Source organism: Cynocephalus volans, chromosome 10 (genome assembly GCF_027409185.1).
Source record: "Cynocephalus volans isolate mCynVol1 chromosome 10, mCynVol1.pri, whole genome shotgun sequence".
Classification (NCBI taxonomy): domain Eukaryota; kingdom Metazoa; phylum Chordata; class Mammalia; order Dermoptera; family Cynocephalidae; genus Cynocephalus; species Cynocephalus volans.
In genome coordinates this window covers 57,481,934-57,509,469 of record NC_084469.1, presented here as the reverse complement: position 1 = coordinate 57,509,469, position 27,536 = coordinate 57,481,934, and the positions used below count along the sequence as shown (strand labels likewise).

General features: G+C 42.0%; 1 pseudogene; it reads right to left on the bottom strand.

Moving 5' to 3' along the window:
* LOC134387412 (DNA methyltransferase 1-associated protein 1-like) overlaps positions 1–17,856 on the bottom strand; it is a 37,888-nt pseudogene extending 20,032 nt beyond the window's left edge.
* Between the last annotated feature and the right edge of the window lie 9,680 nt (positions 17,857–27,536).

The window sequence follows — 27,536 nt, the reverse complement described above, 5'->3', positions numbered from 1 at the left end:
ACCCTTGTGAATGGATTGATCCATTCATGAAGTATGCGCTTTGTTGTGAAGGCTTTATAAAGAGAATGAGTAAGAAGCTTAGCTCTCTCTTGCTGGGCCACCCTCCATATGATACCCTGCATCTCTGTGGGGAGTCACCACCAACAAGAGGGCCCTGACCGGATGTGTTCCCTGGACTTTGGACTTCCAAGCCTCCAAACTGTAAGAAATAAATTCTATTTCTTTATAATTTCCCCAGTTTCAGGTATTCTGATATAGGCAGCAGAAACGGACTAATCCAAGCACAATCACAGTTAATGACAGTATAGCCTCTTGCAGCCCTAATCAATCAATTAATTAAGCATTCAGCACTCAGGCCTCAGGACCAGTTACAGAAGTGGTGATGACTACAGCAGCCATGTTTTATGTTTACTAATTATTTCTTTAACACATCTCTACTTCCTTATATGAAGACCTCTAATATTTTTCTGATGGATTGATGGCTGAATTGACAGAGTTTTTCATCTGGACGAAAAGGATCAAGTAGAAGTTGAAGAGCAAACAGAATGGTCTGTGCTAGATGTTTTTCACTTTCCCTCCTAGGTCCACTCTACCCTTCACCACTCCACTATGTGCCTTGGGGCTGACCTGTGTAGATTACATCAGTGGACTCTCACCTTCTGGCTATGGATGAGGTCAGTCAGTGGGAGGCCCCAGCAGGGGATCAGAAGGGATGCAATGAGGTCAGAACATTCACTGTATTCATTCCTCCAGCCCCTCCCTGCCAGGCTGTGCAGTCTTGCTCTGTCCTGGGTTTTGGTAACCATCTTCTCTTCAACTCCTTCTGGCCCAGAAGGGGCAATGGCTCTAGGTGTTGCTTGCCCCAAATAGTGTGCTATCCCTTGTTAGTTTGCCTTGACCATGTCCATACCTTTTTGTAAATAGTCTCTTTATTCAATTATTCTCCATTTACCCCTTTGAAGGAGCATCTATGTTTTGTCAAAATTCTGATGATAGAACTACCAATACGACCCAAGTAAATGTCCATTCTGCTTATTGGCTTTAAAGCTCCATAACGAGTATGGGAAACTTTAATAATCTAAACATAAATTAATTTGAGAAGCATTTATGAGTATTTATACAGAAAATGTTGGATCATGGCAACACAGAGTACTTCCCTCATAGCTCTCAATATAGAATCACAATTAATGACAATAATAGCTCTTATAATAGCACCTGGGGAATATTAATCACTTAATTTTATACATAAGGACTTTGATGCGAACCAATGACCGTTTTCAATTTTTTAGCATTTCAAAATAGTTTCTATGCTTCTTGTTGGCAGAGGCCACATTATATTCATTTTAAATAACAGCTTAATTGATATATAATGAACATAATTCACCCTTTTATAAAAGTATAAAATTCAATGGTTTTTAATATTTCACAGAGTTATGAAATACTATCACCACTATCTAAATTTAGAACATTTTAATCACCTATGGAAAAACTTTCAGTCTTTCGCCACCGAGTATGATGGTAGCTGTTGGTTTTCCATATATGGTCTTTATCGTGGTGAGAAAATTCCCTTGTATCCTTAATTTATTGAGTATTTTTTATCATGAAAGGATGTTGGATTTCGTCAAGTGCTTTTTCTGCATCAATCGATATGATCATGAGTTTTTCCTTCATTTTATTAATGTAGTATACTGTGTTGATTGATATTTGTATGTTGAACAATCTTTGCATTCTGGGGCTAAATCCCACTTGTCGTGATGCATAGATATTTTAATGTGCTGCTGAATTTGATTTACTGGCATTTTACTGTGCATTTCTACATCTACCTTCGTAAGGCAGATTGCTCTGTAGTTCCTTTCAGTGCCTGTGCCTGGCTGTAGTATCAGTGTAACGCTGGCTTCACAGAATGAGTTAGGTGGTGGTCCTTCTTTTATTTTTGGAAGAGTTTGAGAAGAGTTGATGTTAATTCTTTTTTAAATGTTTGGTAGAATTCCCCAATGAAGCCATCTGGTTCTGGGCTTTTCTTTGTTGAGAATTTTTTTTTTTTTTTTTTTTTTTATTTATTTTTAATTTTATTTTGTCGATATACATTGTGGCTGATTATTGCTCCCCATCACCAAAACCTCCCTCCCTTCTCCCTCCCCCCCTCCCCCCCAACAATGTCCTTTCTGTTTGCTTGTCATATCAACTTCAAATAATTGTGGTTGTTATATCTTCTCCCCTCCCCCCTCGGTTTGTGTGCGTGTGTGTGTGTGTGTGTGTGTGTGTCTCTGTGTGTGTGTGTGTGTGAATTTATATATTAATTTTTAGCTCCCACCAATAAGTGAGAACATGTGGTATTTCTCTTTCTGTGCCTGACTTGTTTCACTTAATATAATTCTCTCAAGGTCCATCCATGTTGTTGCAAATGGCAGTATTTCATTCGTTTTTATAGCTGAGTAGTATTCCATTGTGTAGATGTACCACATTTTCCGTATCCACTCATCCGATGATGGGCATTTGGGCTGGTTCCAACTCTTGGCTATTGTAAAGAGGGCTGCGATGAACATTGGGAAACAGGTATACTTTCGACTTGATGATTTCCATTCTTCTGGGTATATTCCCAACAGTGGGATAGCTGGGTCGTATGGTAGATCTATCTGCAATTGTTTGAGGAACCTCCATACCATTTTCCATAGAGGCTGCACCATTTTGCAGTCCCACCAACAATGTATGAGAGTTCCTTTTTCTCCGCAGCCTCGCCAGCATTTATCGTTCATAGTCTTTTGGATTTTAGCCATCCTAACTGGGGTTAGATGGTATCTCAATGTGGTTTTGATTTGCATTTCCCGGATGCTGAGTGATGTTGAGCATTTTTTCATATGTCTGTTGGCCATTTGTATATCTTCCTTAGAGAAATGCCTACTTAGCTCTTTTGCCCATTTTTTAATTGGGTTGCTTGTTTTCTTCTTGTACAGTTGTTTGAGTTCCTTATATATTCTGGATATTAATCCTTTGTCAGATGTATATTTTGCAAATATTTTCTCCCACTCTGTTGGTTGTCTTTTAACTCTTTTAATTGTTTCTTTTGCTGTGCAGAAGCTTTTTAGTTTGATATAATCCCATTTGTTTATTTTTCCTTTGGTTGCCCGTGCTTTTGGGGTCGTATTCATGAAGTCTGTGCCCAGTCCTATTTCCTGAAGTGTTTCTCCTATGTTTTCTTTAAGAAGTTTTATTGTTTCAGGGTGTATATTTAAATCCTTAATCCATTTTGAGTTGATTTTAGTATACGGCGAGAGGTATGGATCAAGTTTCATTCTCCTGCATATGGATATCCAGTTGTCCCAGCACCATTTGCTGAAGAGGCAGTCCCTTCGCCACTGAATAGGCTTGATGCCTTTGTCAAAGATCAGCTGACAGTAAGTGTGTGGGTTGATTTCTGGATTCTCTATTCTATTCCATTGGTCAGTGTGTCTGTTTTTATGCCAGTACCATACTGTTTTGGTTATTATAGCTTTGTAGTATAGCTTAAAGTCAGGTAGTGTTATGCCTCCAGCTTTATTTTTTTTGCTCAGCATTGCTTTGGCTATGCGTGGTCTTTTATTGTTCCATATAAATGTCTGGATAGTTTTTTCCATTTCTGAGAAAAATGTCTTTGGAATTTTGATGGGGATTGCATTGAATTTGTATATCACTTTGGGTAGTATTGACATTTTCACTATGTTGATTCTTCCAATCCAAGAGCATGGGATATCTTTCCATCTTCTTGTATCCTCTCTAATTTCTCTCAGCAGTGTTTTGTAGTTCTCATTATAGAGATTTTTCACCTCCTTGGTTAACTCAATTCCTAAGTATTTTATTTTTTTGGTGGCTATTGTAAATGGGCAGGCTTTCTTGATTTCTCCTTCTGCATGTTCACTATTGGAGAAAAGAAATGCTACTGATTTTTGAGTGTTGATTTTGTATCCTGCTACTGTGCTGAAATCATTTATCAATTCTAGCAGTTTTTTTGTAGAGGTTTTAGGCTGTTCGATATATAGAATCATGTCATCTGCAAACAGGGACAGTTTGACTTCATCTTTTCCAATCTGGATGCCCTTTATTTCCTTCTCTTCTCTGATTGCTCTGGCTAGTACTTCCAACACTATATTGAATAGGAGTGGTGAGAGTGGGCATCCTTGTCTAGTTCCTGTTCTTAAAGGAAAAGCTTTCAGCTTTTCCCCATTCAGGATGATATTGGCTGTGGGTTTGGCATATATGGCTTTAATTATGTTGAGATACTTTCCCTCTATACCTAACTTATAGAGGGTCTTTGTCATGAATGAGTGCTGAACTTTATCAAATGCTTTTTCAGCATCTATAGAGATGATCATATGGTCCTTGTGTTTGAGTTTATTAATATGGTGTATCACATTTATTGATTTGCGTATGTTGAACCAACCTTGCATCCCTGGGATGAATCCCACTTGATCGTGATGAATAATTTTTCGTATGTGTTGCTGTATTCTGTTTGCTAGTAATTTAGTGAGGATTTTTGCATCTATATTCATCAGGGATTCGGCCTGTAGTTTTCTTTTTTGGTTATATCTTTACCTGGTTTTGGTATCAGGATGATGTTTGCTTCATAGAATGAGTTTGGGAGATTTGCGTCCGTTTCAATCTTTTGGAATAGTTTGTAAAGAATCGGTGTCAATTCCTGTTTGAATGTTTGGTAAAATTCTGCTGTGAATCCATCTGGTCCTGGGCTTTTCTTTGTTGGGAGCCTTCTGATAACAGCTTCAATCTCCTTTATTGTTATTGGTCTGTTCAAATTTTCTACGTCTTCACGGTTCAGTTTTGGGAGCTTGTGTGTGTCCAGAAATTTATCCATTTCCTCCAGATTTTCAAATTTGTTGGCGTATAGTTTTTTGTAGTAGTCTCGAATGATTCCTTGTATTTCAGATGAATCAGTTGTAATATCACCTTTTTCATTTCTAATTTTTGTTATTTGAGTCTTCTCTCTTCTTTTTTTTGTTAGCCATGCTAATGGTTTGTCAATTTTATTTATCTTTTCAAAAAACCAACTTTTTGATTCGTTGATCTTTTGAATTGTTTTTTGGTTTTCAATTTCATTCAGTTCTGCTCTGATCTTAATGATTTCTTTCCGTCTGCTAACTTTAGGTTTGGATTGTTCTTGTTTTTCTAGTTCTTTAAGGTGAAGTGTTAGGTTGTTCACTTGCCATCTTTCTATTCTTCTGAAGTGAGCGTTTAATGCAATAAATTTTCCCCTCAATACTGCTTTTGCAGTATCCCACAGGTTTTGGTATGATGTATCATTATTTTCATTAGTTTCAATAAATTTTTTGATTTCCTGCTTGATTTCTTCTTGGACCCATATGTCATTAAGTAGAATGCTGTTTAATTTCCATGTGTTTGTATAGTTTCCAGAGTTTTGTTTGTTATTAATTTCTAGTTTTAATCCATTGTGGTCTGAGAAGATACATGGGATAATTGCAATTTTTTTGAATTTATTGAGACTTGATTTGTGACCTAATATGTGATCTATCCTGGAGAATGATCCATGTGCTGATGAGAAGAATGAATATTCTGAGGTTGTTGGGTGGAATGTTCTGTAGATATCTGCCAATTCCAATTGGTCTAGAGTCTTGTTTAGATCTTGTGTTTCTCTACTGATTCTTTGCCTAGATGATCTGTCTAATATTGACAGTGGAGTGTTCAGGTCCCCTGCTATTATGGTATTAGTGTCTATTTCCTTCTTTAGGTCTAATAGAGTTTGTTTTATAAATCTGGCTGCTCCAACATTGGGTGCATACATATTTATGATTGTTATGTTTTCTTGATGGATCAGTCCTTTTATCATTAAGTAGTGTCCCTCATTGTCTCTTTTTATGGTTTTTAGTTTAAAGTCTATTTTGTCAGATATAAGAATAGCTACTCCAGCTCGTTTTTCTTTTCTGTTTGCATGGTAAATCTTTTTCCATCCTTTCACTCTTAGTCTGTGTGAATCTTTGTGGGTGAGGTGGGTCTCTTGTAGACAGCATATAGTTGGGTCCTGCTTTTTGATCCAGTCAGCCAGTCTGTGTCTTTTAATTGGGGAATTTAAGCCTTTTACATTAAGAGTTGTTATTGAAAGGTGTTGATTTATTCCTAGCATTTTATTGGTTGTTTGGTTGTCTTAAGTGTCTTTTGTTCCTTGCTTTCTGATTTACTGTTTGTTTTCTGTGTTTGTTGGTTCCTTAGGTTGTAGATAGTGTTTTTGTTAGCTTGTTTTCTCTTCATGAATGCCATTTTTATTGTACTAGCGGGTTTAGATTTTTCTTGGGTTTTTATGGCAGTGGTAGTTATTTTTCAGGAACCAAACCCAGTACTCCCTTGAGGATTTCTTGTAAGGGTGGTCGTGTGGTAGTGAACTCCCGCAGTTTTTGTTTGTCTGAGAAATATACTATTTGCCCCTCATTTCGGAAGGATAGCCTTGCAGGGTAGAGTATTCTTGGCTGGCAATCTTTGTCTTTTAGTATTTTGAAAATATCATCCCATTCCTTTCTAGCTTTTAGGGTTTGTGATGAAAAGTCTGATGTTAACCTGATTGGGGCTCCCTTATAGGTGATTTGACGCTTCTCTCTTGCAGCTTTTAAGATTCTCTCTTTGTCTCTGAGTTTTGCCAATTTGACTATGACATGTCTTGGAGAAGGCCTTTTTGGGTTGAATACGTTTGGAGATCGTTGAGCTTCCTGGATCTGAAGATCTGTGATTTTTCCTATACCTGGGAAGTTTTCTGCCACTATTTTGTTGAATATGTTTTCAATGGAATCTCCATTTTCCTCCCCTTCTGGAATACCCATGACTCGGATATTTGAGCGCTTATGGTTGTCTGATATCTCTCTCAGATTTTCTTCAATGTCCTTGATTCTTTTTTCTTTCTTTTTGTCTGCTTGTGTTATTTCAAACAGCCCATCTTCAAGTTCAGAGGTTCTCTCTTCAACTTCGACAAGCCTGCTGGTTAAACTCTCCGTTGTGTTTTTTATTTCGTTGAATAACTTCTTCAGTTCAGCAAGTTCTGCTACATTTTTTTTCAGGACATTGATTTCCTTGTATATTTCCTCTTTCAGATCCTGTATACTTTTCCTCATTTCATCATGATGTCTAGCTGAGTTTTCTTGTATCTCATTCAGTTTCTTTAGAATTATCACTCGAAATTCCTTGTCAGTCATTTCAAGGGCTTCTTGTTCTATAGGATCTAGAGTTTGAGATTTATTAACTTTTGGTGGTGTACTTTCTTGATTTTTTGTATTTCTGGTATCTTTTTTTTGGTGTTTATTCATTGTGGCCGGGGGTTTCACAGTCCACCGGTTTGAGACTAATGACTAACTAGGATGTTGCTGTGGTTGCCAATTTCGTATGGCTCCCTCCGTGACTGCTCAGTTGGCCTCTAGTGCCTTGTGTGTGTGGTTGCCTCGGGTCTTGGGCTTCTCCGGGGAGCCACCTTTCTGGTCAGCTTGGACTCTGCTGGGCTGGTGGGTCACGTACCACAGGGTGTGTGATTTCTGTTGAGCTTTCACTTCCTGTGCAGGACTTCTCCCTGTTCCGTGTGCTCTGGCCCAGGCTGTTAGATCGTGCAGTAGCGACCACACCAGGTGTGTGGTTTTTGTCGAGTCTCCGCCTCCCTGGCCACACGTCTCCCCACTCTGTGCGCACTGTGCTGGGCTGGGGCGTGTCTTCTGCACCCCTCGTCTAACAGCTGGGCCTTCAAGACCCTGCTCGGTACCGCCTCTCCCAGGAAGTCTACCAGATTTCTGCTGGGCACAGACGACCAGTCTCTCTGGGTGCCTTTGTGGCACTATGTAGATCTTTCTCGGGTCTTGTTCACTTTTGTATCCCCCCAGGATAAACCGAGTCTAGCGCCCACCTGCAGCCTGGTCTCCGGCAGGTTCAAGCGGACCTGGGAACTCTCCTACCACACTATTCCCAACCAGAAATTCGTTAGGCTTTTTTCCAAACTGGTGGCCGCACAGATGGTATCTGCCTCCCAGTAACAGGGAGTTTACCTGGGGCCGGAGTCCAGGGTATGGTGGAGTGACAGTCGGCCCACCCGTACTTCCTTGCCCTCCCGAAACTGGCCCGGGACGCCCTCCACCACCAGCCCCGCCAGAGAACCGCGGAGGGAGTGGGAGCCAAGGCCGGTCGCAAGCTCCGGAAAGCCTGGCGCCAGGCCAGCAAGTGGGAGGGCTCAGTGATGGCCGAGCAGGGCGGAGCTGTCCGCACCTGGGAAAATGGAGGCAGCACCGGCGGTGAGTGGGCTGGTGGTGCTGGCGGGGGCCTCTTGGGCATCCACCCCCCGAACAGAGCTGTGCCAGGGATCACTCACAGTGCTGTGCCAGGTCGGGCGCTCGCTCTCTGTCTCTGGTTTGCCGCCTTTCCCAGTTCTCGGCTGCTGCCGCCTCGGGCTGTTCAGTCGCGGCACGGCTCGGGCGCTCCCAGGAATCTTCTTTAATGCCGGCCTGAAACCTCGAATCCTGAATAGGGCAGCTGGCCGCCTTCAGCGCGGCCCCAGCCTCCGGGATCCTGGCTGCATCCACAGCAGCCCTGGCGCCGTGTTCCCTGTTTCGAGACTCACTTTTGCAGCTAAGAAACAGTTCTTTTCCTGCTCCACACTTTAAAGCTGTTGTCTGTAAATGAGGCAGCCTCTCCTGCCGGGGGCAAAGTGGCGGTCACCCCCCACGACCGGTCAGCAGCAGCAGTCCTCCCTTAAGAGATGGCGAGAGGAAGGACCACAAGTTTTCCGGCTGCCTGAGTCCCAGTGGCCGCCTTTTCCACCTCAGCTACTCCGCGCCAGCCGCCGCAGCCGCCGCCATCTTGAAAAGCTCTGTTGAGAATTTTTTAAAGTTTTTTTTTTTTTTTTCTTTTTAATCCCTGTTTTAATCTCTTAATAGTTATAGGTTATGTAGATTTTCTATTTCTTCTTTCACCAGTTTTGGTAGAGTATATGTTTCTAGGAATTTGTCCATTTCATCTAGGTTATCCAATTCGTTGCTGTACAACTGTTCATAATATTCTCTTATAATCCTTTTTATCTCTGTAAAGTTGGTAGTAATGTCCTCACTCTTGTTTCTGATTTTAGATATTTCAGTTTTCTTTTTTTCTCAAATCAATTTAGCCATAGATATTGTGAGGAGCTGCCCGAAATCGCCATTACAAGATGGCGCTGATTTCCGGTGGAGGGCAGGGCTGCTCGGTAACACGCCTGGGCCGATTAGGCAGCCACCAATAAGGTAGGAGCACGTCCTAGGCGAGGAGCAGTCTCTATATAAAGGGCGCGGGTTCCCTCGCTCGGGGTCTCCATTTTTGGCAAGCTTATGCTCTCCCTCTCAAGATGCATTAAAGCTGATCTGCAGAAGGATCCTTTGTGTGCCGCGTCGTTCTTGCTGGCGAGACAGTAGCGCGGGACATTTGGTGCCGAAACGCGGGAACTTGTGTCATCGTCAGCACCTTCGGAGACCCCCTGGAGACAGGGAGGATTCAGAACTGCAGAAGGGTAAGTTCGGAGAGGTATGCCTGTTCTTGGTCTGGGGTTAATCCGGTTGGTTTAAAAGGTTTTGAAATCGCCCGTTGGTGTGGTCAGACTGACGTAGATAAGCAGCTGCACCAGAGACCTGTGTGAGCCTCTAGTACGTAAGGGAACGGCGCGTCTCACAGCGCCTCCCACGGAGTGGGGCGCGTTATGGGTTCCACTCAGTCCATGGTTACCGCGTTAGAGGCCGTGCTGAGACAACGTGATATAAAGGTAGGGGGCCGTGTGCTCAAAAATTTTGTAAAAGAGGTAGATCGTGTAGCGCCGTGGTTTGCTTGTTCCGGCTCCTTGACTTTGAGCTCTTGGAACAAACTAGGCAGAGACCTTGACCGCAAGTACGCGGAGGGAGACCTCCGTCAGGGCACCAAGACCATTTGGAAGTTTATTAAAAATTGCTTAGAAGATGAGGGCTGTAAACCGGTAGTGATAGTAGGGCAAAATACATTAGAGGAGGTCCAAGACAGCATGTCAGAAACTGAACGGAGTGAGAGGATGGGTACCCGCAGGAGGAGAGACGTCTCCCATAAGAAAAAGGGCCCTCCCGGTAAGTCTACGGACGAGGGAGAGATTCTAAAACAACAAAGTGACACTCCCGGCACATCTGCCGGTAAAGGAGGGATTTCAAAACCCAGACAAAAGTTGGAAGGGAAAGAAGGAGGCCTCTACCCTATGCAAGAGCTGGGGGCCTTAAAACAAGAATTAGAAGATTTAAATCTGGATGAGTCCGACTCCGATCCCCTCAGCCCTAGTGAGGAATCTGCCAGGTACGAGGAGGAGAGATATCATCCCGACAGGCGGCGGAGACCACTCGGGGAGTGGAAATGCCGGCCGCCCCCAGTGGCCCCCGCACGGCCTGCGCCTTCGGCGCCTCCTCCTTACGTGCAGTCTTCTAATCCCTTCTCATTCCTCTCTGATAAAGTGAGGAAAAAGGTTCAAGCTGCCTTCCCAGTTTTTGAGGTTGAGGGCGGAGGGAGAGTTCATGCCCCCGTCGAGTACACCCAAATTAAGGATCTAGCAGAGGCGGTTAGAAAATATGGTGTAAATGCCAATTTTACTCTAGTAATGCTAGAAAGGTTTGCTGGTGTGGCTATGACACCCGCTGACTGGCAAATGTTGGCTAAGGCAGCGCTCCCTACCATGGGTCAATACATGGAATGGAAGGCGCTATGGCATGAGGCTGCACAAGCTCAAGCCAGGGCAAACGCTGCTGCACTGACCCCCGAGCAGCAAGATTGGACCTTTGATATGTTAACAGGCCAGGGCCCATTTGCCGCTGATCAGACGGCTTTCCCATGGGGTGCTTATGTTCAAGTTTCTAGCACTGCCATTAAGGCTTGGAAGGCACTCCCCAAAAAAGGGGAAGCTTCTGGACAACTTACTAAGATCATTCAGGGACCTCAGGAACCATTCTCAGATTTTGTGGCTCGAATGACAGAAGCAGCGGGGCGCATCTTTGGGGACCCTGATCAGGCTGCGCCTCTTGTTGAACAACTGATTTTTGAGCAGGCGACCCAGGAATGCCGCGCGGCCATAGCGCCCAGAAAAGGTAAAGGTGTACAGGATTGGCTCAGAGTTTGTCGAGAACTCGGGGGACCCCTGACCAATGCAGGGCTGGCAGCTGCCATCCTCCAGTCGCAGAGACTGCCTAGACAGGGACAGCCAAGACAGGGGCGGAACCAGAGAGTTTGTTTTAAATGCGGTCAACAGGGACATTTAAAAAAGGATTGCCTGAGCCCCAGAAGGGAGGGAGATACCCCGCCCTGGACGGGCTGCCAGTCTAAAAAGGCGGGGTGGGCACTAAAAAATTACTTTACCTTTTCGCCTTATATGGGTACCCAGTATAATGCTACCTCTTCAGGCCTAAATTGGACATATCAAAACCCCACGATGGCGATCCGTTCCAACCCATTTGATGTTTGGCTGTTGTGTGGGGTAAATGGCAGCTGCACGGACCTTTCACCGTTTGCCTTTTCAAAAGGCGGTGGTTGGGGAAATGCCTCTTTTGAGTGGAATGTGACTGAGTCCTTTGAATCCACTGTGTCCATAAAACAGCTTGGAACAAATTACTCTGTCCCGCCAACACCAGTTTGCCTTTATCCTCCTTTCATGTTTATTTTAACTAATATTAGTGATGAGAGGAGTCAGATTGCTTGTGATAACTATACTTGCTTTTATGCACAGTGCCGGAATGCTACGCTGTTCAATTTGGCCATAGTTGCTCGAATGCCTAGATGGATTCCTGTCCCAGTAGAAGCTCCCAATACTATGGTCTTGTTCAGGCAGAGGAGGGATTTTGGTCTCACTGCGGCAATAGTCGCCGCCGTATCCCTGGCGGCGGGTGCAGCCACAGCTGCTGCCGTCTCCTTGACTACCACGGTACAGACTGCCACCACGTTGAATAATTTGTCCTCCGCGGTAACACAGGCCCTAGAAACACAGACTGCGCTAAACGCTCAGCTGAAGGGAGGATTAATGGTGGTTAACCAGCGGGTGGATCTTGTGCAGGAACAAATAGACGTTTTATGGCAAATTGCTCAATTGGGGTGTCAATGGAAATATTCAGGGTTATGTGTCACCAGTATCCAATATAAAAAGTATACCAAAGCTGCAAATTTGTCTAAACAATTATCCCAGCATCTTTCAACAGGTTGGACGAGAGAATTTGACAACCTGATAAACCAGCTGCGCATGGCCATTGTGTCCGTGAATTCAACAAGAGTGGATGTCTCCTTCGCAGCCGGACTGTCCTCATGGATTAAAACGGCCGTGTCCCACTTCAAGGAGTGGGCAGGAGTGATTGGGGTTGGCATGTTCTTATGTGGGGGAACTGTGCTCCTACTATGGTTGGTCTGCAGATAAAAGCCCAGACCCAGAGAGACAGGGTAGTCATCGCCCAGGCATTTCTAGCCCTGGAACAGGGGGCCAACCCTGACGTTTGGCTGTCCATGCTTAAGGATTAGCCTGCTCTGACTCCCCTTCCCCCTTCCTGTTGGCTGGCCTCCCTGAAGCTTGTTCAGAGGAGTTCGCCCTTGCTCAAACAGGTCTATGTGTAACAACAGGCTCCAGTGTGTCCAGAGACGGGCAACTTCCCCCAGACTTGAACCAACCTAAGACATGGTGCCCGGTGGCGATAGGGTCAACCTATGACGGGTAAGGTCAAAGTCTGTGGAGGGACGACCTAGGACAGGAACGCTGGCTAATTTGTCCGTGACCGCCGAGCTTGTACCAGCCGCTTTAAATGATAAAAAAGGGGGAGATGTGAGGAGCTGCCCGAAATTGCCATTACAAGATGGCGCTGATTTCCGGTGGAGGGCAGGGCTGCTCGGTAACACGCCTGGGCCGATTAGGCAGCCACCAATAAGGTAGGAGCACGTCCTAGGCGAGGAGCAGTCTCTATATAAAGGGCGCGGGTTCCCTCGCTCGGGGTCTCCATTTTTGGCAAGCTTATGCTCTCCCTCTCAAGATGCATTAAAGCTGATCTGCAGAAGGATCCTTTGTGTGCCGCGTCGTTCTTGCTGGCGAGACGGTAGCGCGGGACAAGATATTGTCAATTTTGCTGATCTTTTCAAAGAAGCAATTTTGGTTTTGTTGATTTTTCTCTGTTGTGTTTATTCTATGTTTTGTTTGTCTCTGATCTAATCATTATTATTTCCTTCCTTATGCTAGCTCTTGGTTTAGTTTTCTCTTCTTAAGACACTGGAAAATGTCTTAAGGTGTCAAATTAGGTTGAGATCTTTTTTCTTTTTATTGTGGGTATTTAAAGCTATACATTTTCTTCTTTCACTACGTGCCTTAAGTTTTGGTATATTGTGTTTTTATTTTAATTAGTCTCAAGGTATTTTCTAATTTTTCTTGTGCTTTCTTCTTTGGCTCATTTTTTGAATTTAAATAGTACCATCTCAGTTTCAATGGTACACAAACACTATGCTCTTATTCATTTCTATCCTTTTTCTTTTATATTGTTATTTTTACAGATTATATTTTTATACCCCAAAAGCCCGTTAACACAGATTTATAACCATGTTTTATTTGCCTTTTAAATCACATAGGAAAAAAGGAGCTACAAAACAAAAGTACGATAATACTGAACTTTGTATCTACCTATGCAGTCACCCTTACCAGTGTTCTTTATTTCTTCTCATGGCTTTGAGTTTCTGTCTAGTATACTTTTATGTCAACCTGAAGGACTACCATTAGCATTACTTGTAGGGCAGGTCTACTGGTAATAAGATCTCTCAGCTTTTGTGTCTGTGGAAATATCTTAACTTCTTAATTCTTGAAGGATAGTTTTGCTGGAAACAAAATTCTTAGTTGAGTTTTTTTTCTTTTAGGACTTTATATCATCCCACTACTTTCTGGCTACCATAGTTTCTGATGAGAAATCAACTGCTAAAAATCTTATTGAGGATCTCTTGTAGGTGATGAGTTACTTCTCTTATGCTGCTTTCAAAATTCTCTGCCTGGGTGGGTTTTGACAGTTTGACTATGATGAATCTACATGTGTATATATGCATTAGTCTGTTTCTAACAAAATACTTGAAACTGGGTAATGTGTAAAGAAAATGAAATTTATCGCTTACAGTTTTGGAGGCTGAGAAGTCCACAATGCAGGGAACACATCTGGTGAGGGTCTTAGTGGTGGTGACAGTGACCCAGGGGTCTCATATGGCAGAAAATGGTGGAGCAGAGAGAAAAAAGTCTTTGTGGGCTTTCTTTTTAAAGCCCTCAGAACCACACCCCTGACCACCATTATTAATCCATTCACTATGGCATGGTCCTACAATCTAACCACCTCTTCAAGGCCCCACCTTTCAATTACCATAATAAGATTTCTCACCCTCAACAGTTACAGTAGGGATTAAGCCTCAGTGAGATTTGGGGGACATCCAATCTACAGCAATATATATCACAATTTCTTGTTCATTTATCTGTCAACAGACACTTAGGTTTTTTTCCATGACTTGGCTATTGTGAATAATGCTACAATGAACATAGGAGTACAGATATTTCTTTGAAATAATGATTTTATTTTCTTTGGATATATACCCAGAAATGGGATTGCTGGATCATAATGAAGGAGAGCTCCCTACACCCTCGTAACATACGCTATCTGCTTCTGTAGAATTGCTTGCTTAACCTAAGTAACTCCATTTTGCCCCTTGTCTGACCTGCAGAGTACCCCCACTTCTGCATGAGAAACCGTTGACTTTCTCATAGAAACAGAAAACAATTACACAAAAACAGGAGCAATACACAGTGAATTATTACATGGGAACAGGAACCATACACAATGAAAACTTGTATGCTTGGTTGCTTGGTCTTGGCCTCTGTGACCTAGACCCCTAGCTTGCTCTGTGCACCTGGACCAACCCGTGTGCCAACGGGATGTAGTTTTAGTCTTTTAAAACCCTGTGAGACCAAAGTTTGATGCTGCTCTTTCTTGGTTGCCTCTTGGGAGACAGTCGCTGGCCAGCTGGAGTGAAAAAACTGCCCTTTTCTGCACAAGTGGCATGTAAGTGCATTTCTTGTGGGAGGGCGCCTCACAGCAATAACATAGCTCTATTTTTATTTTTTTGAGGAACCTCTATACTGTTTCCCATAATGACCAATTTGCATTCTTACTAACAGTGAACAAAGGTTCCTTTTCTCCACATCTTTGGCAATACTTGTTATCTTTTGTCTTTATGATAATAGTCATCTTTTGCTCCATTTTGTATACTTTCTATGGCTTTTTCTTCTAATTCACCAATCTCTTCTTCTGTAACCTATTGTTAATCCCAGATAGCAATTATCTATCTATCTATCATCTATTTATTTATTTATGTATTTATTTATTTACTTATGTATGTTTGACTGGCTGGCCCGTACAGGGATCAAACCCTGGACCTTGGTGTTATCAGCACTATGCTCTAACTGAGCTAACCAGCCAGCCTAAAATTTTTTTTTTAAAAGATATATAGGTCTATTTTATTGACTAATATTTCTCTCATTTACAGGTCATATTTTTATGGTTTCTTGGTATACCTAATAATTTTTCATTGGATGATGGACTTAGTTTTACTTTGTTGAGTGCCTGGATTTTGCTTTCTTTTTAAAAAGACGTGTTAGGCTTTGTTCTGAAATGCAGTTAATTTACTTGTGATTCAGTTTGACCACGAGGCTTGCATTTAAGCTTTGTTAGGATGGGTTTAGAAAAGTCTTTTCTGTAGAGATTTTTAGTTCAATTATTAAGGAAGGGTCCCTCTGGTGCCTCTACTGAATGCCCTAAGTGATCAATAAAAGCTTTCCTTTCTGGCTGATTATATCTTGAACACCTTCCAGCCTTGGATGAGTTCTGGGAACTGTTAAGTTTCCTGGTATTTCTGTGCTCAACCTTATGGAGTTTCACCCTATGCATGCACAACTTATTGTTCAGGGAGGACTCTAGGGGGTCTCTATGCAGATTTTTGTAACTCCCTTTTCTGCATAGCTCATTGGCCTTGGGACCATTTATATATGTTCTTCATTTTCTGTCATATCAAATCACATCAATTTTATTTCTCTCTTTAGTGTAATTTTTGAGTCAATCTTTTCAGTCTCTTCCATAATTCTTCAGTGTCCACAATTCTTTTCTTATTATCCTTCCAAGACTCTAACCTAGGAAAACTCAGTGTTAATTAAACCTAGTGCCCATTTTCCCCCAAAGCTACACTATGGACATTTTGTGTAGCTTGATACACAACTAGGTAGATTAGTGTCAGCCATAAATATTTCATTGGAAATAACCTGAACTCCTGCTGTGATTCTGCCCAACTGATCTCTTCTGTTTTAACTCTTTCTGCCATTATCTATTGACTGCCTTTAAATATTCTCAATTATCCTCAAATCTCTGTTTCTCTTATCACTTTTCAAATATGCTTGTGTATTGAGGAGTTGAAGCCGTCTGTTGAGAAATCTCTCTATTTCATTCCACAATTCAGATTAATCCTCATTTTATACCCATTCTTTTTTCCTATATTTATGTTAAGTGGATAATATATCCCTCTTTAAAATTAAGATTAATTTCCTTACCTATGCCACGGATCCTAGTCTTTTGAAACTAATTATGAACTTTGATCTAATGAATATTAAATATATTTACTGCAATTCAACGAATCTTGATCTACCAGCCCTTACCCATTGGTATATAAGCTCTCCCTCCAGCCCATGAAGTTCTAGGTACCCCTTTAGGTCACTTCACAGTTCGCTGAACACATGCACCAGCTCCTCCGTGGTCGTCGGGCTCAACTCCACACCAAGCTCCAGCAGCATCTGTTCCAGGGCCTCGATCTTCTGTCCCACAGAGCTTGGCAGCTTCATCTGCCGGCTCCACAATGTGACGCCTGCGGATTTGAAGTCTGGAAGCTTGACACCTGCAGTCTCAGAAACGGCCGGCTTCCTCGGCCTCCTTTTTGGGGATCGATTCTTCTCACGGGCTTTGTGTTCCATGCGCCACAGCCCTGCGGTGGTGTCTGCCGTTGTCATCAGCTTCTGCAGGCCCTGGCCGCGTTTCTCCCACCCCCTCGTACGGGCCTCGATCTCGCGCAGCTCCCGGAGCAGGTACGCCTCTGCCACCTGCTCTGGGGCCCGATTGTGCAGACGCTCCGGCTGTTCCTTCCGCCGTCGCTCATGCCCAGCGTCAGACACTGGTATCTCGAGGTCCGTGCCTGGCTCAGCGCGCACTTAGGCAAGCTTGGCATGCACGTGGTAGTACCGTTCCTTCAGGTCCTCCACAGAACGCTTCTCGAACTGCCGGTGGTCTACCAGTCACGGGTAACTACAAAACGCAGATCAAAGCAGCGGCTAAGGTCAAAGAGGAGGTCAGTTTCCGCCTCCGTCCAAGCGTCGTCGTGGAGACAGAGCTTGTTCTCCTGCTCTGAATATGCAGGGGCTTGCACAGTCTTCCTGAACCTAGCAAAGGGCTGGTCCTAGCCTCCTCCGCTGCCCGTCGCCGGTGGAAGAACATAGCTCCATCCCTGTGGGCCGGCTTGGTGCAGGGCATCCTCTCCCAGGACCGCACCTTCCTGGAGCCCAACTTGGACTTCACTGTGTGGTAGCCCCGACCAGTGTCACTGGGTAGCACTGGGGGTGCATCCTTCTTGTCACAGTAGAGCAAGTGCATAGACCTCCGGGTGCATACCCTCGGGCCCCTTGAAGGTCAGTATCTCAGAGGATTTCTTGGAATTTTTCTTGTCTGGGTTGATAATGTCTTTCTTGCTGATGGTCCCGGAGACTGCATCCTCATCTAGACCCGCAAGCTCTAGAATGTTCCATACAGCCGTGCCCATAGCCATGCACCTGAGAGACACGGGAGCGCCCCGAGATCAAGGGTCAGTGCCTGAAGAGGACCGGACTCGGGCCACGGGGCAGGCTGCTCCAGACCGAAGTGGAGGCTGAGAGAAGAGGCGGGTGCTCAGGTGGAAGGCGGTCCAGGTCATGTCGGGGTTTTGTCTGTGTCCCGCTGCTTGGGTGTCCCTAAGGGACCATCAGCCTCCTTGCCTCCCAGAGCCTCTGCCCCTGGGTCCCCTGGCTGCTGCGCCGTAGCTGCTTCCCCATCAGCTGAAAGCAGTGGATCTATTTCACTGTTGGTTTGTTAATTTTTTAGGTCCCACTTAACGAGGAAGGACACGCGGTGTTTCTCTTAATGTGCCTGGCTTGTTTCACTGAACATAATTTTCTCTAAGCTCATCCATGTTGCTGCGAATGGCAAAGTTACATTCTTTTTTAGGGCTGAGTAGTATTCCACTGTGTATATATACCACGTTTTCCTTATCCTGTCTTCTGTAGGTGGACGTTTAGGTTGGTTCCATATCTTGGCTATTGCAAATGGAGCTGTGATAAACCTGGGAGTGCAGGCATCCTTTGGATGGGATGATTTCCCTTCCCATGGATGTATACCCAGTACTGGGATTGCTGGATGTCATGGTAGTTCTATCTGTAACTGTCTGAGAAACCTCCATCCTGTTTGGCTGTGCTAGTTTACAGTCCCACCAGCAGTGTGGAAGGCTTCCCCTTTCTCTGCATCCTCGCCGGTAATCGGAACCATCATTAAGTCTAGATGCTCCTCAACTTATGGTGGCGTTTGTCAGATAAACATATTTTCAAGTGTTGAAAAATCATTAAGTGACCATATGTTAATTAAAACTAGAAATAATAAGGGAAACAACTCCTTACGTGAGGAAAGTAAGAAGTGTTTTTGGTAAGGGAAGCTTGCATGAAAGACATGCTTTTGTTAAGAGGAAAAGGGAGTAATTTTTGTTCTAAAAAAGAGTGACTGGTCGTTCCAATATGAGAAAGAAAAGTCTGGAGAAAATAACTGAAGGACTATAAGAAGATTGTAGAAGGTTTATGGAAGATAAATCTTGTGAAAAGAATTTTATGTGTGATCAAACTGGCTAAAATTGGAAGAGAATTGATAAGTTTTTCTAAAAATTGAGCATTATTATCCAAAGTACACTTATGAAAAACCAGAATTTGGTAACCCGTGTTAAAACAATGAGGTTTTCTTGGAATATTGATCTGTTCTTAGAAAACTCTGACAGATTTTTCTTTGCCTTTTAGGTGGCTGCCCTAGGAAACAAAGACTCTGCTTCATGGAGGTGGTTCTCTCTGTTTCCTGTTATCTTTATTAGGTCTTCGACTGCCTAAGAAAACTGATTCCTCTCTAATAAACAGCTAAGTATTTTTTGTTTTTTACAATTTTCTATATTTGCCTTTTTTAAGTCTTTTAATTATCACTCTGGTTAAATGAATGATTATTACTTCATAGTGACCTGTGATCCTATTTTGATCAAGTTTTGTTATTTTTGACACATTTCCCAAAATCAAATTCTAGATGAAGTTTTTTGGACCTTTACCTGACTTTGGGATGTGCTAGAAGGCCCTGGATCTGTAAAAGAGAGATATTATATTAAGCTTATTTGATATGTTAGTTATATGGAAAGCATTGTCAAATAAGAAATGATATTTAATCTTCTTTGAGTTATATTTGTATGAATTTGTTATTAACATGTGTTTCAAAATTGTGTGAAATTCCTAGAAATCTGATATTATCAGCCATAATTTCAGTTACTTTGTTAAATTTTTGTATGCCACAGAAATAATCAAACTTCTTTGCTGATTGCATCATTATTATAATAAACTTTCATTATATCTTTAACCATGACCATTTCAAGTCTTGTTGTTCACAGTTAATTGTTTTATTCTGATGCTTTTCTGAAAGCTTTTTGCAAACAACTATAATCTTTTTTTTTTTTTAAAGATGACCGGTAAAGGGATCCTAACCCTTGACTTGGTGTCGTCAGCACCACGCTCTCTCCCAAGTGAGCCACGGGCCACCCTGAAACAACTATAATCTTAAAGTGTTGTATCTTTAAGGAGATTTATGTAAAAGACTCTGACAAGTATCAACTTCTGATAACTTTAAGATAATATCATTAGACTGGGTAAGAATTTCCAGAACTCTAATAAAGAAACTGATGAGTTCATGAAACTGCTAACCAAGATTAAGGAAAACGAGAATTAATTGCATGAGACTGAATGAACTGATGAAGGAGAATTATGGGTTCTCATAGCTTTTTAAATTTGGAATTTAATTTGAAACATTGCTAGCTTACTTTTGATGTTTTGTTTTCCAGATTTAAAGAAATTTTTTCTTTTAAGCTATCTACATCTTACTGCAATTTAGTAAAGTATACTTTTGTGAACAAAAATTGGAACATTTACTTTTTCTCCCTATCCAATCCCTCCAGAATTCAGAAATTATTCATGAATATTCTTATTTTTATGGCATTAAAGTTACTTAACATAAATTCAGTGAGAATCTACCCTCTCTGTAACAGGATACAATTGTAAGTACTGGTTATATTACCAAGGCTTTGACTGGGATATCTGTAAAAAGTGACAAAGAAAGTCATTACATAATGATAAAGGGATCAATTCAGCAAAAGGACATAAGAATTGTAAATGTATATTTACAATTGGAACACCTGGATATATAAAGCAAATATTACTAGATATAAAGGGAAAGATAGACGCCAATACAATATTAGTTGGGGACTTCAACAACCACTCTCAGCATTGGGCAGATCATCTAGACAGAAAGTTAACATAGAGACATTGGATTTAAACTGGACTGTAGACCAATGAACCTTACAGATATCTACAGAAGATTTCATTCAACAGATGCAGAATATACATTCTTTCCATCAGTACATGGAACATTCTCCATGACGGACCATATGATAGGCCAAAAAACAAATCTCAACAAATTTTTAAAAACTCAAATAATATCAAGTGTTTTCTCTGACCACAATGAAATAAAACTAGAAATCAGTAGCAAGAACAACTACGGAAACTGTACAAATACGTGGAGATTAAACAACATGCTCCTGAATGACCAATGTATCAGCACCACACTCTCCCGAGTGAGCCACGGGCCGGCCCTGAAAGACCAATGTATCAATGAAGAAATTAAGACAAAAGTTAAAAATTTTTTTATGACAAATGAAAGCAGAAACACAACATACCAAAACCTATGGGATACACCAAAATAGTATTAAAAAGGAAGTTTATAGCAAAAAATGCCTACATCAAAAAGATAGAAAGATTTCAAATAAACAACCTAATGATGCATCTCAAGGAATTAGAAAAGCAAGAAACAACCAAACCCAAAATTAATAGAAGATCAAGAAAAAAAGACCAAAGCAGAAATAAAACTGAGACTAAATAGACACACACACACACACACACATATATATGTATATACAAAAAATCAACAAAATGAAATCTTGGTTCTTTGAAAAGATAAACAAAATTAATAAACTATTATCTAGACTAACCAAGAAGAAAAAAGACTAAAAAAAATCAGAAATAAAAAAGGAAACATTACAACTAATAGTGCAGCAATATAAAAGGTCATTAGAGACTATTATGAACAACTATAGACCAACAAACTGGAAAACCTGGAGGAAATGGATACATATCTGGACACACACCATCTCCCAAGATTGAACCAAGAGACAGAAAACTTGAACAGACAAATAACAAGTAACAAGACTGAATCAGTAATAAAAGGTATCCCATTAAAGAAAAGCCCAGGACCGATCGCTTCACTACTGAATGCTACCAAACATTTAAAGAATAACTAATGTCAATTCTTCCAACCTCATTCTATGAGGCCAGCATTACCCTGAGACCAAAATCAGAAAGAACACAACTACAAAAAAGCTGTAGTCTAATATCCCTGATGAACACAGATGCAAAACTCCTCAACAAAATACTAGCAAATCGAATTTAGCAGCACACAAAAAAATCATTCACTATGATCAGGCGGGATTTATTCCAGGGATACAAGCATGGTTCAACATAAGCAAATCAACAAATGTGTATCATCAAATCAAGAGACTGAAGGACAAAACCCATATAATTATGCCAATGGATGCAGAAAAACCATTTGATAAAATTCAGCATCCCTTCATGATAAAAACCCTCCATAAATTAGGTATATAAAGAAAATACCTCTACACATTAAAGACCATATATAACACACCCATAGCTAATATCATACTGGAGGGGGTGAACACACTGAAAAGCTTCCATCAGTTGCCATCCCTTCTTGTTGCCCATGGATAAACAGAACAAACAGCCTACTTGGCTAAAAAGGGGTAGATTCCTTGTCAGGCTCACCGTTTCCTATAATAGATTTCAGTTGATTTGGCTCATGGCAACCCTGGATAAAGGGCATACTCCAAACTCTTGGTACTATTCTCCTGATAGTCACAATAGTAATCTGCCTCTCAAAAAATTTTAAGTGTTTACCTGCAGCCATTTGCTAAATTGTCTCTGTTTGGTTGGAATAATAAAAACGCCAAGAAACAAATGATAATGAGAACATACTAACCTATAAATGATGTGTGTGATTGAAAACCCAAAATGCTGGTGACTGAGCGTAGTGCTGATGCCCTATTTTGGAAATTGTTTCCAAAAGGAGGAGATTGTTAAATAAGTGCCAACAAGTGGCCTCACCCATTTCCTGAGAAGTGGCTCAGCAGGTCCACCCTTGGCAGTCCAGCTCATGAACTGCAGAAGAAAGCATGATCTTGCATTGAGTCCCAAGAACTGGTGCAGCCGAAGGGCCATCAGCAGACCTACATTCAGCTAGCTGAGCTGAAGCACACCCATGCCCTGGCTCAAACAGCTCAGCTGTCATGCCTCTGGAAGACCCATCGCTGAGTCTTTGAGCCATCACATGCACATGCATGTGTGTGAGAAATAGCTTGGCTGATATGCCCCTGGTGGGCACACTCCTGGTTAAAGAAACAGAGCAGTGTCCCTGCCACTGATAAACCAGTTCTGGACACCCTGACTTGCCATATGCCCATACCCTAACCCTGAGAGTCAACCCAGCAACCACATCCCCAGTGAGCCAGCTCCTGAGATGACCAAACTACAGAGTGCATGTGCACACCCCCAGCCTGTGAACCAACCCAGAGATATCTCCCCCAGCAAAGCTGTGGAACTGCCACCACAATCCTCCAAAGAATAGGTTGCTGAGTCACTCACAGACATAGAAAAAGTGGATTAAAGTTGAAGAAACTACACAGAGTCTACACTACTACATCCATCTGGAAAAAAGCCATTGTATCTCACTGAGTTTATTTAATAATTCTGTTACTCAGAATTCCTTTTCAGTCATTTCAAATATTTCCTACTGTTTGGGGTCTGGTACTTGAGAATTATTGTATTCCTTTGGTGGTGCCATATGTTTTTGGGTTTTTTTGCTTGTTTGTTTGTTTTATATTCCTAGTATCCCTACACTGATGTCTGGTCATCTGCTTCCGGGGCTGGGTAGTGGTAACAACAGCAGCAGCGAGGTCATGCTTCCACAGCAGTTCACGAGCTGAACTGCCAAGGATGGAGTTGCTGATCTGCTTTTCAGAAAGTGGGCATGGCCACTAAGAGGGACTGCAGTGAGGGGGCCCATCTAGCAACTTCTTGTGTGGTGGAGCCACTATGCAGGCCTGCAATGAAGTGACCCATCCATCAGCTTCTGGATTGTGGGCAGGACTGCTAGGGAAGCCTGCAGTGAAGTGGCCTGGGCAGCTGCCTCTGGGTAATGGGCAAGGCTGCTAGGCAGTCTTTCAGTAAAGTGACCCACCCAGCAACTTCTGGGTGGTGGGCAGGGCTGCTAGGTAAGCCTGCAGTTATGTGGCCTGTTCAGCTGTCTGTAGGTGGTGGGCAGGGCCACTAGGCAAGCTGCCACTGAAATGGCTTGCCCAGCTGCCTCTGAGTGGTGGCCAGGGCCACTAGGCAGTCCTGCAATGAAGGGGTCTGTGCAGCCATTTTTGGGACTATTGGCAAGGCTGGTAGGTGAGACTGTTCAGGATGGAACTGTCTGGCCACTTCTCTGGGAGGGATGGGTGCATTTTATTTTCACCAGCCTGAAGGTATATTCATTAGGGTAGAGGCCCATGAGCTGTTTTTGTGGCTTGGCGGCTCAAGCACACACAACTCAGTCAGCTGGTGGGGCTGGGGTTAGGGGAAGAAATGGAGTGCGATCAACCCAAGGAAGGTCTGTTTGTTTGATCTCTGGCTGGGGATATGGGGGTGCATCAGTTCAGCAGGAATAGGGCTGACTTCTCAGACTGCAGAATAGTCACAGCTGCTGGGAGCCCAGGCTTCAGGCCACTGGGATCAGGGCATTAGGCTCTCCTGGGAGTGCACTGGGTGGAGGGCAGATCCTTAAGACTGGGAAAGCACTGTGGCTACTTCTTCCCAGACAGGGCATACTCCCCTAACAGCTCTGGTTTCAAGATGGCACTGTTTTCCATTGGCTTGTATCCCAAGGGTGGGGGATGAGGAGTGCATTGTTTGCACTAGTGTTCTAGAGTGATGCAGTGTGTTTTCTATGGTGCTCCCCACAGTTGACTCTGGGCTTGTCCTGCCAAAGGGTCTATGGGTCTTTGTGGTGAGGACGGGGGTTGGTGTGGACCTATCTTTTCACTGTAAGGGAAAATTCTTCTTGAACTGATCCCAGTGTCAGAGATGTGGCAGGTGAGGCCATGTGCCTCTCTCTCCTCTCTGTACTACCATCTTGGGTTGTCATGCTCCACATCAGTCTCACCACATTCCTGCTGCACTCCCATACTCTCTTCCTGATGCTCCTGTGGCCCCTGGTGGGATCCTCCCTCAGATATTCTGCTCTCAGTAGAGGCTTGGTGTTGCGTCCATCAAAAAGTTTACACACCATGATCAAGTGGGATTCATCCCAGGAATGCAAGGATGGTTCAACATATGCAAATCAATAAACGTAATACATCATATCAACTGAATGAAAGAAAAGAACATATGATCATCCATATAGATGCAGAAAAAGCATTTGATAAAATTCAACATGGCTTCATGATAAAGACTCTCAATAAGTTAAGTACAGAAAAAAAATCTTAATACAATAAAGGCTATATATGATAAACGCACAGCTAACATCATGCTGAATGGGAAAAAGCAGAAAGTTTCCCCCTAAGACTGGAACAAGACAAGGCTGTCTATGCTCACCACTTCTATTCAACATAGTACTGGAAGTCCTAGCTAGAGCAATTAGGCAAGAGAAAGAAATAAAGGACATACAAATTGCAAAGGAGGAAGTTAAGTTATCCCTGTTTGCAAATGACATAATTTTATATAGAGAGAAACCTAAAGAGTCTACCACAAAACTCCTAGACTGGATAAACAAACTCATTAAGATTTCAGGATATAAAATCAACACACAAAAATCAGTAGCATTTCTATACACCAACAACGAACCAACAGAAAAAGAAATCAAGGAAGCTATTCTATTTACAAGAGCAACAACAACAATAAATACCTAGGAATAAATTTAACCAAATAGGGGAAAGGTCTCTACAATGAAAACTATAAAACACTGATTAAAGAAATTAAAGAAGACACAAAAAATATGGGAAGACATCCCATGCTTATGGGTTGGAAGAATCAATATTGTCAAAATGATCATACTGCCAAAACTGTCCTACAGATTCAATGCAATCCTCATCAAACTACCAATGACATATGTCACAGAAATAGAAAAAAGAATTCAAAAATTTTATGGAACAAGAGACTCCAAATAGCCACAGCAATCCTGAGCAAAAAGAACAAAGTGGGCGGTATCACACTCCCTGACTTAAAAATATACTACAAAGCAATAGTAATCAAAACAGCATGGTACTAGCACAGAAACAGACACAGAGACAACTGGAACAGAATAGAGAATTGAGAAATAAGTCCATGTACCTACAGACAACTGATTTTTAACAAAGGACCCAAAAACATACGTTAGGGAAAAGACAGTCTCTTTAATAAATGGTGCTGCATAAAGTGGAGATCCATGTCCAGAAGAATGAAGCTAGACCCATCTTTCAACATACATCAAAATCACTCAAAATGGATTAAAGACTTAAATTTAAGACCTGAAACTATAGAACTTCTAGAAGAAAACATAGGGGAAACACTTCAGGACATAGGTCTGGGTAAAGTCTCTGTGAATAATATCTCAGAAGCACAGGGAACAAAAACAAAAATTAACAAATGGGATTATATCAAATTAAAAACTTCTGCACAGCAAAGGAAACAATCACAGAGCAAAAAAGACATCTGCAGAATGGGAGAAAATATTTGCAAACTATGCAACCAACAAGGGATTAATATCCGGAATATACAAAGAACTCAAACAACTCAATAGTAAAAATAAAAATAATCTGATTAAAAATGGGCAAAGGAACTGAATAGACATTTTCAAAAGAAGACATACAAATGAACAACAGGCATATGAAAAAATGCTCTACATCTCTAATCATCAGAGAAATGCAAATCAAAACCACAATGAGGTATCATCTCACCCCAGTTAGACTGGCTAATATCAAAAAGACAGAAAATAACAAATACTGGTGAGGATGCGGAGAAGGGGGAACGCTTCTACATGACTGGTGGGTCTGTCAGCTAGTATAGCCACTACGGAAAACAGCTTGGAGATTTCTCAGACAACTTCAGATAGAAGTACCATATGATTCAGGAATCCCACTACTGGGTATATATCCGAGGGAATGGAAATCAGCAAGTCAAAGGGACACCTGCACTCCCATGTTTATTGTGGATCTATTCACAAGAGCCGAGAGTAGAAACCAACATAAATGTCCTTCGGTGAATGATTAGATAAATAAAATGTGGTATATCTACACAATATACTACTACTCAGCCGTAAAAAAAGAATGAAATTCTGCCATTTACAGCAACATGGATGAGCTTGGAGAAAATTATGTTTAGTGAATTAAGCCAGGCACACAGAGAGAAATATCACATGCTCTCACTCATATGTGGAAGCTAAAAAAGTTGATCTTATAGAAGTAGAGAGTAGAAGAGTGGTTACTAGAGACTGGTGGGGGAGGGGGAGGGGGAGAGGGTGGTCCGTGAAAACAAAAATATTACAGAGAGAGGAAGAATGGGATTTAGGGTTCTATAGTAATATAGAGAGACTGCAATTAACAACAACGTACTGTGTATCTTTGAATAGCTAATCAAGATGATGTTGAATGTTCCTAACACAAAGAAGTGACAACTGTATGAGGTGATGGATGTACTAAGCACCCTGATATGATCACTGCACATAATATGGCTATACCCAAATACCATATTGTACTCCATAAATATATACAATTGTCATGGTTCAATTAAGAAAATAAATTAAAAAGAGAAAAAAGAGAGAAATAGATAGTAGAATAGTGGTTACCAGAGGCAGGGAAAGGAAGTGGGGAGAAGGGGCTGGGGAGAGATTGGTAGACTGGGACAAATTTACAGTTAGGAAGAATAATTTCTGTTGCCCTTGGGTAACAATAGCTAATAATACTGTATTGTATAATTCAAGATAGCTAGAAAAGAGGACTTGAATGTTATAACCACAAAGAAATGATAAATGTTTAGA